Source organism: Marmota flaviventris, chromosome 13 (assembly GCF_047511675.1).
Source record: "Marmota flaviventris isolate mMarFla1 chromosome 13, mMarFla1.hap1, whole genome shotgun sequence".
Classification (NCBI taxonomy): Eukaryota; Metazoa; Chordata; class Mammalia; order Rodentia; family Sciuridae; genus Marmota; species Marmota flaviventris.
In genome coordinates, this window is record NC_092510.1 from 73,780,874 (window position 1) to 73,793,019 (window position 12,146).

The following is a 12,146-nucleotide window of genomic DNA, read 5'->3' on the forward strand; positions in this document are numbered from 1 at the left end:
GCCGAGGTAGAGATGCTGGTGGCATTTGATAAGTATTTGGTGAAAGAATAAATAAATATATATCACAAATCTTTTTAGGTTTATTTTTAGCACATCTGAACTGTTCTTCTTTCCTTCAACAAAACATCAAGCAAACCTAATTAATTTCTTTCTAAATCACTATTGAACTCCACATACTGAAAACAGGCCCTAAAGATTATCTGGACCATTCTTACTTTAGAAATTCAAGACATACATGCTTCTGCCTAACTTAAATGAGGAAGTAGTTTGATAGAGTGTTAGTACTTTGTGAACAAATATGTATTTATTATGAGCCCATGCACAATAAATGCAGTTGTGGGGACAGTTGGCTTTGTACAGAAGACTACACTTAATTGCCTGAACTGTACCAATATTCTGTCATGTAACCAGCAACCTGTGTTCTGATTTTTAATTTGAAACCAAAATCACCCATATGCCATAAACATGTATAACACTTAAAATTTAACAAATTTAACTTAAAACATTTGAACAATTTGATTCATATCTCACAGTCTAGTGAAAAAATAAAATTTCTACAAGATGTTATTCCATAGCACAACTGAAAGAATATTCTTCTGGCCGGGTGCTATGGCGCACATTTGTAATCCCAGTAGTTAGGGAGGCTGAGGCAGGAAGACCACAAGTTCAAAGCCAGCCTCAGCAACTTAGCGAGGCCCTAAGTAACTCAGTAAGTCCCTGCCTCTAAATAAAACATACAGAAATGGATGGGGATGTGACTCAGTGGTTAAGTGCCCCTGAGTTCTATCCCCAGTACCAAAAAAAAAAAAAAAAAAAGAATATTCTTCTGATGTCTTATGACTAATTCATGTGGTTTTTAAAATCATGTTTGTAATCTATAAAAGATGAGAATGTCCTGAAATGTCTGTATGTGGTTGTATGGGTATTCCCATGAATTCTTCTGAAGTTATAAGACTGCAACACAGAAATTCTCAAATCTAAAATTGGACCTCATGGAAATATGTAGCCTTATGTGGTATGTTATGTACTAGAGGGTCTAACCAGTAGTGCATTGGATTGATGACAATTATATCTCTGTTTGCCAGGTTGAGATATCATCCCAAGGAACTCACAAATGCTTACATTTAGTCTTCAGGGTAACTGTACAAGGAAATCACTAATAAAAACCTTTGCCCTTCTATTTAAACAGTGAATACGTGGAGGATTACATGACTACCAAGAGTGGTACTCAAGATTCTGGACCAAGGCAGTCCCCTCCTGGGGAATTACTCGGCACACTGACCAGAGCTCTAGTGCTTGGGGTTAACAGCAACCACTGGAGGTAAGTGGGCATCTGTACTGTTAACTAGTTCCATGTCTGTTTCTGATCTATATTTTTAAATCAGATAAATGGGATTAGAATTTTGCCACATTTACTGACTATGTGAAGTTGGGCATATGAAATGTTTGTATGTGGTTGGATAGGTATTCCAAGCTTCAATCTCCTCATCAGTACACTGGACAAGTACATATCACTTAGAGTTGTGGTCAAATTAGATGAGATATCATTGTGAAGGATATCATCCCTTTAAAAAACAGAGTGATGATTCTACTATTGTTATGGAGAGTTTATAAAATCTTTAAGCTCAAATAACTTTGAGAAGAATTTTGGTGGACTTAGGGGTGGTTATTATGTCTGTAGCTTTTGGGATCAGCCTACTTTGGAATTGTGCCTTCCATGAATTCTAGATGAAACACATATACGCTCTATGTATTATTATGACTTCCAATAGCACATCGACATGGTTTCAGAAAAACCCTTTAAACAGTATCTCATAGCAATATAGGGCTTAATGTAACACATTTGTAATAGTGGAAGTGGCTGTTTGCCAGTGAGAGTCCTGCACTTCCCTTGGCTCCCTATGAATGGGCAGAGGCTGCTTAGTCAGTGGGCAAGACCCTGAGAAAAAGGGGTGGAAGTCAGAAGAGCTCCTCAGTGGGGCCTCTTGCCCATTAGAAAAGACTCCAGAGGGTGCCAGCTAATGTGAGGAGATGATCTAATGGAGTATGGTGGGGCATTTGTATCCCATTAATCACCTTTCTCCATTTTAGCTAGTTACTAGAATGGTTGGATTATTATAAAAGAGAAACTGATGAGCTTTTGTCCCCTTGAGTTTTGGCCCTTGCAACCCAACAGAGAAAAGATTATAAAAGAGAAACCCTTTGATATAAACTTAGATAGCAAGCTATTTGAGAGAGACAAAGCCGTTTCATAAGTCCAAAGGAGTCCTAATGGAGAAGTGCATAAAGTTAATCCATTCACAACAGAAATTAAAGAGGAGAGATGATCCGTGAGACCTAGGACAGACCAGTGGGTTCCATGCTTGAGAGGTCCTCACTTTGTGAGATCTCCCACCCAGCACCCAGCAGTGAGTGCTTTCTACAGCCAGAATCATGAAGCTGTAGAGTGTGATTGTCCCTCATGGTTGGAACAATGGCTCCTGTTGAGGTGCTGTATCATCTTGCTCCTGTGAGGGCTTCCTGCAGACTCAGCCCTGGACTCTCCAATAGGAGTGATACCTTGACACTTCATTTGGCCCATCTAAAATAAATTAGTGAGGATCATCCTCCATTTCTGCAGCACAGGAAACTCATAGGGCACCCCCCACTCCAAGGAAAAGGAGCAGGATCTCAGATTTTCCACTGGGAGTTTCATGCAATAAAAGGCTCCCCAACATCTGGACACAAACAGTGGAGCAGAAACAGCTTGATTTTCTCAGTTGGGAAAAGCCAAACATACTGCTAATTTTTGACTATGCAAATTATAATCATCATGCCCTGCAAAGAGTAAATATGATGTACCTTGCAATGACAGTTATCCTGTTTTTCACAATAAAGTTGGTCACCTTATTAATTTATGAGCTAGTAGTACTAAAATTATTGAAGAACAGAGACCATGGTTATTAAGAAGCAGCAGACTCTTAATTCGGGAAAAAAGCGAAGGTATAAAAGTGAGTCATTTGATTTTTTTTTCACTGCAGAAATCATTTTGAGACAAATGTTGCTTGCAAAGAAATTATCTTTCATTTTTAACTTACAGGAGATAATTTTTAAAAGTTCCTGGACCTTGCTGTATGGTTCTTTCAACTTCAACATTCTTACATATGTATTGCTCCATTTGTTCCTTTTTGTGAACATGGTGAAGGAAAGCAGATATTTCTAAATCTTACTTTACACAGGCAGAAGCAGGATTTGTAAGGTAGGGAAACTGAGAGACAAAGGAACTAAGAGACCTTGGGAAAAGCTATTGCCACAGATCTTTTTTCTGACACCAGAAAGCTGGTATTTACCATCATTTGATAAAAGCACATATGATGAAAATCTTGATTGTTCTGAAATGAATGTTTTCAAAATTCTCTGGGAATGTTGCCAAATCTGAATTTGTCCAAGAAATAAAATATACTCTCCTCGTGTAATTTAGGAACTTTGGAACAAGAACAATAGCTTTGATTTTATAATAATACCATGGATTACTAATTTTTTTCTTGAAGGGGACTTTAGCTGAAACTTGAAGGAATCTTCTGCCTGTGTCAAAACTATTGTCGGTAGATAATTCTTACCTAATGCTTCCCAGCAAAAGTCACTGACTCAGTCCTTTGTGTCTTTGAATATTCTACAGTCACCTTCCTTGGCATAGACATGTAGGATTTAAGTTACTTTATGTTTGTATGATTTGCTGATGCTGGATACTTGGAAAGGCCCTTAGGTCATCAAGGCAAGGAAAGTCTGGATCCATCTGCAGAACTTTTCATGTTCTTTGTCACAAGAAGCTGAAGAATAAAGGAGGAGGATGCTCATTAGTATAAATGTCTCTGATTTGGGAGTGAAGTTTGCATTAGTAGATTTATTCTTCCTATATTACCCTGGTGTTTGTCACAGGATGTGAATAATTACAGCGATGTGGGTGGAGAGGAATGGCAATGTTAAAAACAGTCTGAAAAGGGTTTTGATGGATAATGTGGCTTTTGTGACATAAATAAGGCTTATTTAAAAGAAAAAGCTGCCATTGAATTGCATGTGAATTTATGTTGTAGGTAGGGAAGGTATTATTCTATTTTATGGATGAGGATATTGTGGCTCAGGAAGGTACAATGACGTGCTAGATGTTGCATACTCAACTCTTTGTGTCTCTCCTCATTTAAGAGAAAATGACATTGGATTTCTTGTGAGAATTCTATAGAGGAAACCGAAATATTTGGATATGCTAATCTGTTATCAGGAGCCTTCTGTGGGCTGCGTGTAGACTGTGTTGCACATAGTAGCCTAATGAGGGGATAAGTCTGGGATTGGGACTCTCCCATGGCACCCCCATAGGGATTGATCACCTGATGAAGGTGAACTTCCCCCTCAAACTCTGCCAGAGGACCCACACAGCACCTGAGATGGGTGTGACCTGCAAGATGTCAATCAACCTCCTGACTGCAGGACACCACAAGCAAGACTCTGCCCTTGAAACCTTATCCCTGCCTTTGATGTCTCCCCCATCCATATAAATAAAGCAAGCATGGGCTCCATTTTGCCAGAGTATAGAAGCTCTATCCAGTCTGTCCTGCCCCGCTTTCGAAACTACTTTCTGTGTTCTGTGTTTTTTTCCGACATTCTATTTTTCTTAGCTTTCATTTCCCAGCCAGCCCATTCCACCAAGGGGAACCCCATTTCCACTGCCCGTGTGGGACACGGGCAAGAATCTGTAATGCATTTCACTGCATGGTTGTGGGGGAAGCAACATCCTGGGGCTACTTTAAATTTGGAGGCAATGAGCAGCACCTTTTGGAGGTTGAGCATAAGTGTGGAGGAACCTCAAACTCAAGTCTAAAGACCAGCAGTGTAACCTAACACGACAGGCACTCTAAGTCATCTGGGCAGGATACACCAGCTGGTGTATTTTCACATCAACACAAACTCCACGAACAGAAATACTTTATCAGCTGAGGCCCAAGAAAACTGGGATGCACTTACCTCTGCCATCTCTGAGAGCTGAGAGAAAAATTGATTCCATGGGATTACAGATAGTACTGAGCAAAGGACGTCACTAGTCTGGGGCCCATTTTTATATCAGTTCACCTTTGCTGGGCTGCTAAAATACCACCTTTGCCAACTCTCCTGAAATGATGTCAGCAATCCTTGCTATTACAGTGACTCCCATTGATTTCAGGAGAAACTTTAGGTCCAGAGACGACAGATTTTAGACTGCTTCTAGCCTGTGGTTATAATTGCATTTTTGCGGGAACACAGGAACTTCCATTCATTTACACATTGTTTGTGGCTATTTCCCTACTAGGAAGGCAGAGTTGAGTAGCTGTATCAGAGACCAAGTGGCCCACAAAGCACAAACTGTTACTCTCTGACCCATTTAAAAAAAAAGTTTATGGACCTTTGTCCTAGGCTATTAACAGAAACATGCTATAATGGGATTGCCTGAACTACTATGTTTGAGTCTCCAGCCAATGGGGGGTGGGGGTGCACACACAAGCTGGGATCCATTAGCAATGTCTATTGTGGACCCAGAAGCTAGGACTGGTGACACTTGCAATTTACTGGCTTTCATTTTCCCACACATCTGTGAGATTTACTACTCTTAGCCAAAAAATTCACTGATGCCTTAAGGACTGTTCTTAATATGAGGCAGAGCAGGTAACTTCTACTATAATGCAAACTCAATATCTTCCTGAATAAATTAATTCATGTGACTAGTCATTACAATGTGCTTTACAGATGCTATCTTATCTGTCTTTACAAATCAGAAAGACAGATATTTGTCTTTTATTTTGTGGCCAAGGAAATGAAGCTACTGGGAGGTTCAGCTACTTTTAGTGTTGGATAAAATATGGTCCCAAAGATGACAATTTTATTTATCACTGGGGTTGAATTAAACTTGAGAGGAATTACCATTTGTCAACCCTTCTTGACAAATAAAATTCATCAAGTAGAAATCAAAATTGTCATTCTAAGAGTAATATCTCCAAGAGACTCAGTGATTGGTCATTGGATTATTCAGCTTTCCCTCAGTGGAACAAATACCTGAGATAACTAACTTGGGAGAGGTTCATTTAGGCTCAAAGTTTTGGAGGTGTCAGTCGATGACTGGGCAGACTTATTGCTTTTAGACCTCTGGGGGTAGGGTGAGTAGAATACAAGAAAGGAGCACTGTGGGCGAGCAAAACTATTCACCTCATAACTGAGACATCAAAGAGAGAAAAAGAGGCCAGAGTCCCACAGTCCCTTTTGAGGGCACACTCCCAATGGCCTAAAAACTTCCACCAGGCCCCTCTTCTTAAAGCTGCTGGCATGTGAGCCTTTGGGGGTACATCAGGTCTGAACTATAGCAGTCATTTTTATATTTCAACATGTAATACCTCAATATGACCATTTACCTCTTTTTCTTTCATTTCCACATTTTTATTGGTGCATTATATTTGTACATACTGATGGGATTTGTTTTTACTTATTTGTACTTGCACACAAGATAACAATATAATCTGGCCAATATCACTCCCCAGCACTCTCCACCTCCCTCCCATACTTCCACCCCCTGTTTCTTTTTCTCTACTGATATACCTTTGATTTTCTATTTTTTATTGGTCCTTTTTAGTTATATATGACAGAAGAATCCATTTGGATATAATTATACAAGCAAGTAGGGAATATATCTTATTCTTGTTAGAGTCGCATTCTTCTGGATATACATGGTGGTAGGATTTGCTGTGTTGTTTTCAGAAATGTACATGGGAAAAGTATGTCAGATTCATTCCACTGTTTTTCCTTTGCTTACTCTCTCTTCCCTCTATTCCTCATTGTCTAATTAATCTACTGTACTTCTATTCTTCCCCTCACTTGTCCCACCCCTTATTTCAGATTACCTTCCACCTATCAGAGAAAACAATTGAACTTTGTGTCTTTTGGGACTGACTTACTTCAATTAGCATGATATTCTTCAGATCCAGCCATTTCCTGGCAAATGTTATAAAGTCTTTCTTTATGACTGAGTAAAACTCCATTATGTATATATGCCACACTTCATTTATCCAGTCATCTATTGAAAGGCACCTAGTTTGGTTCCATAGCTTAGCTGTTGTGAATTGAGCTATCATTTGCCTCTTAAAAAGCAACTGAAAATTTCAATATTGCATACATGTTGTTTATTGGTGGGTTTTTTGCTTGTTTATTTTGAGAACAATAACAATTTTGTCATGAGACATTCTTGGAGAAATCAGGATCTTCAGAGATCTGTTTGGATTACTGCAGAGATCTAATAGATAGATAGAGCATAAATTGTGTCTGAACAGGGTTTTAGTCAATGTTCTGATTGCAATTAGCAAAAACTTTAGAGCTAACTTACATTAAGGGGTATTTATTAAAACAATGTATGTTCTTCTTAGGAATTTAAAGGCCAAAAATTATAACTGGTCTTTAAAAGGAACTAGATCTAACTGGAAATTCTCTCTCTCCCTCTGTCCTTCTTTTTTGTTTTTCTGCATTCAGGGTAGAAACATAGTTGTGCCATCTAGGAGCAGCACTGCCTTCTACACTGTCACAGACCTGGCATAGGAATCAGAGGCCAGGGCAGAACCTTAACTCTCAAAACATGACCAAAGGTGAGAAGGACCCACAACTTATTTAAAACAAGGTTTCAAGGTCAGGTAGTCCTATATCCTTCTGAAGAGAGGACAATTCCATGGAACTTTGGAAAGGGCTAGAGTTAAAATAACTCTCTGAAATTCCACATTGTGAAGTGACTCCTCATAAGGGAATGAGGATGTGTATGGCAAGGTCTACCTTTCACTTACCTTATCAAGTACTCTTGGACCTCGTTGATAAGGAAGAAGAAAGTACTGGTATCATCTATCCTTGAAGATTCCAAGAATGAAGCTTCAGTGTGTTATTTTTGCTAGAACAAACCTCCTCTGGGACTCAAGAAATCCAATTATTTTTTGTTTCATACAATTCTAAGACTAAAGAGCAATAATCATAGTAGCTATTATACCAGTCAGTAAGTCAAATACTCCAGGATGGAGATTGTAAAAGAAAAAAAAATACAGGTAGACTGACCAGTGACTTATTCATTCCAACATCTCCTCTTTTTCTTTCAAGCTTCTTTTGTTCAGCCTTCTAAGGTCTACTAACTTACCCAGCAATCAGCATCACAATGATCATATATTCTCTTTTTTCACCTCTTTCTACACTCAACATCTACAAGAAAATATTGAAATCTTATAAGGATAAATACAAATAAGGTTTCTAGTAATTTCAGGTCTTGGGGAAGATAAACTACAAGTGAACAAAAAAGTTGTTTTCCAATATGTTTTGCTAATAGGATTTTCATTCATGGAGAGAGAGAGAGAGAGAGAGAGAGAGAGAGAGAGAGAGAGAGAGAGAGAGAGAGAGAGAGAGAGAGAGAGAGAAACAGGTAGTAGTTGCTATAAAATGTTCAAAATGTCCAGCTCTGGAATGGAAAAGCAGGTGCTTCTTCTGCAGGAAGTGTTTGGAAGAGCCCATGACGTCCTCTTCTCAGGGTTGTGTTATGTAAGGCCCAAGAATTTCATCCAAACCCCCTTTGTAGAGAGCATTGGATTCTCAGTTAAAGTCCTTTGAATCAGGACTTGTTTGGTCTTTGAGTGAGTGATTATCCATATTCAAGACAAACATAAGAATTCAATATTTTATTTGAAATATTGCTGAAGGTCATATGGCTGGTAAACAACTAATAGTTTGTTGTCCTATAACATCAGTTAAGTGCAAGGAAATTAAAAACCTATATTCCTTGCTTTACTTAATTGTTGACTAATATTGAGTGATTTTCTTTTAATTTCTGCAGATCAAGGTAATATTTAAAGCTTCAGTACATAAAAAGCACATTGCTAGTACAAATTGGTCATATTAGGTGAATAAATATTTCAAAAATAGATAAATTACCAATGAATATATGAAATATTTATAGTAATTAGTCAAAGACAATTAGATCTTTAAAATATGAAGCATAGTTTGCTTTGTGAAAGATTTTTTAAAAATTTAATTTGCAAAGGGGTTAATGGAATGTGCACTTTCAAATACATTGGTAAAAGTTAAATATTTTTCCTTTCTTCCTATTTCTTTCTTTTTATTGGTTTTATTTTTTAAATACATGACAGTGGGATGCATCATAATTCTTATTACACATATAGAACAATTTTTCATACCTCTGTTTGTATATAAAGTGTGTTCACACCAATTCATGTCTTCATACATGTACTTTGGATAATGATGTCCATCACATTCCACCATCCTTACTAATCCCCTGCCCCCTCCCTTTCCCTCCCACCCCTCTTCCCTATCTAGAATTCATAAATTTTTGTAGACATTTTGATATTAAATATAAAATGACTTTAATTTCTAAAAATTTATCTTAAACATATAGAAATATATGTAAATACCAAGGAAGCCTATTAAAACATTGTAACTGAGAAATTGGAAAAAGTTAAATGTCTAATAGTGAACAAATTATTTTATATGTGATATAGAATATTATATATTCATAAAAAGTAATATTCTCAAAGAAAATTCAAGTATTTGAGATAAGGAACATGATATAATATCAATTAAAAATGCAGGAGAAAAGACTGTGTCTTAATATCAATTGTCTTTCAAATAAATTTGTTTATAGTTATAAATAAATGAGTAAGAAAAGGGCTGGCAGGAAATATGGTATCAGTAAAAATTCATTCAAGGTGGTGAGTCTGCATATGGTGTTCCTTTTCTTCTACATATGTTACTGAATATTCTTTAAAGAGCACAAATTAATTTTACATGAAGAAAGTGAGACCACATATTAATTGCTTCAGGAAAAAGTAGAATTAAAAGAACAGTTCTATAATCATAGAAGAAATTGTAAAATTTACATGAGAAATACTTCTCAAAAGTATTTACAGACTGTTTAACTGATGTGTTTTCTCAACTTATCAAGGCACAAATAATTATCATCTATGAACCATTTTATTTACGAAATAGATGGAAAAATATCCTATTTATTTAAACCATAATAATGCTACCAAAAAATAAGACATATTACAATAACAATGAAAAAATATAGATCAAATCTCCCTTATGACTACAGAGACATAAATCCTTAAGAAAATACTAGAAAGTTGAATTCATTATTATATTTGAATCCTATCCAAGATCCGGTAGAATTCATGTGATAATTTCAAGGATGGTTGAATATTAGGCAATCTATTTATAATAATTTGGGTAGGTTCAATGAGAATAAATAGATCCTGAGGCAATGTACTGTCATTTTAATAAAATATGAAAATATATTTGATAACCAGAATTTATTCCTCATAAAATAATCCCCAAGGCAGAAGCAGGAGTATTTATTAACATAACAAATATTTATATAAAACCCAGAAGCCAAATTTTGTCTTATATGAAGACATTTCCAATTAACGTAGGAATAGCCCCAATATTTGTTGAGCAACACCATGGCAGGAGGTAGGTAACAGTAGATATTATAAAATCTCAGAGAATAGACTTGTGAGATTTGTGTAAGAGATACCTAGCTCATCAAAGGAGCAGTAGAATTAATCCTGAAAGAAATCTTACTTATTAATGATGGTGGAATGTGAGGATCATTATTATCCAAAGTACAGGTATGAAGACACAATTGATATGAATATAATTTGTATACAACCAGAGATATGAAAAATTGTGCTCTGTATGTGTAATAAGAATTATAATGCATTCTGCTGTCATATATAAATTAAAAAAGAAAATAAACCAAAAATGTCAATAACAAAAAAGGAAATCTTACTCCATATAAAAATGTACTATAATAAGCACAGTAAATATTATAAATAATGAAGGACAAGCTGTTCAACAAAGAGTATTAGAAACAGTATGATTTCAACTTTGTACTATATAAATGCAAATAATTAAAAGTGAAACTAAACAACTGAATTTTTTAATAGATACATTGAATGGATTTTGAGATAGGAAGCTATAAGTTTGGAAAACATTTTTAGGAAGTAACAAAGACACCTTTTTAAGATTTGTATATCTGTGGAGCCCAATGAAAAAAGCCACAGCAGCAAACAATACATGAAATGGGCAAAGAACATGAACTGACATCTTAAAAGGTATTACATATCCACAGAACACCTATTAATAATTACATATCAAATAGTACTGTGCCATTTTAACTATTGATTAATAAATATTTATCTTAAAATGTTTAAACTAAATACAATGGCAGAGCTGGCTCAAAAATTATTCTAATATCCCATGGTAGAAATGAAAATTAAGAATGTGTAGGACATGCCTGGCCATGTGAGTGAAGATTTCAAAAAGTGTTCCTATCTTTTTCTCTAATAATTACAGTTCAGATAAACTTAACCGAATAAATTAATTAAAGATGCTCACAAAGATTTATTTCCATGGATGTTTAGTCATAGCATTGTTTATAACTAGAAAAAGTTTGAAAACAACCGAGAGGGGCAACAATAGAGGATTGATTAAATATGATTGATTAAATACTATATTCATATAATGATGAGTTCCTCATAAATTAAACGTGTTTTTGAAGAGTATTTGATTACATGGATAATGTTCACAAAACTTTAAGCACAAAGGACAAACTCATTAAATAAAATTGAATACATGATATGATCAGTTTCAGAACATATTGTACATACGGTCTATAGGTGGGTGCATGCATAGAAAAAATTTAAAACACAAAAAAATTCAATCATTATTTTCAAGAAGTAGAAAATAAGTAGAAATAATTTGGGTAGGTCCAATGATTATTTCTACTTATTTGAAATCTTGATCATTCATTCTCTAATGTCCAGGGAAAACAACAAGAAATAATCTTAAAAATAAAAGTGGATAACATTGAGAATTTTGCAAAAATAATAATTTCATTTGTGGGTTCAAATGAGTATTTCATGTACATGGTGAAATTTAAAAGGGAATACAGGAATCATAGGTTTTCATTGCTCATTTTCTTAGCTGTAATATTCTAGCTAAGCAAGTTTGCAACCATGAATACTAGTGAAATCTGAGTAAAGATTTACAATTGAAGACAATTTCTAACATTTCTGTAGGATGTGGTTACACTACATTTTTAGGAAGCA

General features: G+C 35.7%; 1 long non-coding RNA gene across 2 annotated transcripts in view; it reads left to right on the forward strand.

Moving 5' to 3' along the window:
• Positions 1–12,146, forward strand: part of LOC114089196 (uncharacterized) — a 253,088-nt gene that overhangs the window by 220,498 nt on the left and 20,444 nt on the right. For both annotated transcript variants that reach the window (XR_011704050.1, XR_003582138.3), the window contains exon 3: positions 1,190–1,321. This is a non-coding gene — a long non-coding RNA (uncharacterized lncRNA). The remainder of the gene's footprint in view (positions 1–1,189; positions 1,322–12,146) is intronic.